Below are 1227 nucleotides of genomic sequence, written 5' to 3' on the forward strand. Positions count from 1 at the left end.
GTGAGGACTGTTAGAGAAGATTAGATAATTTTATGGTAGGTGATGATAGTTGGTAATGGACATGGAACTGCCTAGTGTAGGCCTTATGGTCTCTTACAGCCTCCCTCAGTCTTATGTTCTTAAGATTTCTGCTGGTTATTTACAGCTTTAATTTATGCACTTATTCATATTTATGTCTATTTCTATCTACTTATTTATTTGTTTAACTATTTCATTATCTATTTACCTATTTAATTACAAAGGATTACAAAGGCGGAGCATGCCGACAGGAGACCTTTTGGTCCATATCTAGGTCGGATGCGAAAAAAATCATAATAATAATAAAATAATAAATAAAAACTATAATAATATAAATAACAAATAAAATACATAAATAAATGCATAGGTATAGTTAAATAATAAACAAACAGGTAAATAGTAAATAATAATAAATTGACATATAACTAATAGTAAATGAAAATCAAACAGACAAATGATAACAAAACAAAAACAAATAATATAAAATAAATTATAATCATTACAGCATCTTACTTATAGGTGTTTATCTAAGTGATTCTTTAAGCTTCAAACTGAACTACATTGCACTACCTGTGCAGGAAGTTTATTCATATGCATATATATTATCATTTATTTGTGTATTTATACATCTACTTAACTATGTATTTATTCATTCATTTACAGGATTTTTTTCACTTATTAACTTCCTTATTCATCTATGTATTTGTTTATCCTTATATTTATTGTTTTATTTATTTATCCATTTATTTATTTTTCTATTTGTTTACTTATTTATTTGTATAGATTTATATTCATCTATTTATTAACTTATTAATTAATCTCATAATTTGTTTATTTATATATTTATCGATTTATTCATTTACTTATCTATCTATTTATTCCTTTATTTTTTTACTTCTGTATTCATTTATTTAGTCATTTATCTAATTTTAAGAATCGAATTTTTCCCTTTTTTCAAGTTTTTTTGTGCGTTATATGTGCCAAGCGTCCAATTACCTTTGTAGAGGAACTGGCCAAGTTAAAACCCATATCCACACTGATGGCGTGTCGGTCTCTCATTCGCTTAATTGTGGGTTCGATTCCCGCACTTCTCTCCGGCTCAATGCAGTGAACTGCCCCAACGGTCTAACCGTATAGGATAAAGGTGACGGCTTCGCCCGTAGCTACTCAGCGCCTCCTGGCGTAGATTCAGCACTTTCTTCGCCACCA

This window comes from Oratosquilla oratoria, chromosome 6 (assembly GCF_046742065.1).
Source record: "Oratosquilla oratoria isolate Oo_2021 chromosome 6, ASM4674206v1, whole genome shotgun sequence".
Taxonomy (NCBI): Eukaryota; Metazoa; Arthropoda; class Malacostraca; order Stomatopoda; family Squillidae; genus Oratosquilla; species Oratosquilla oratoria.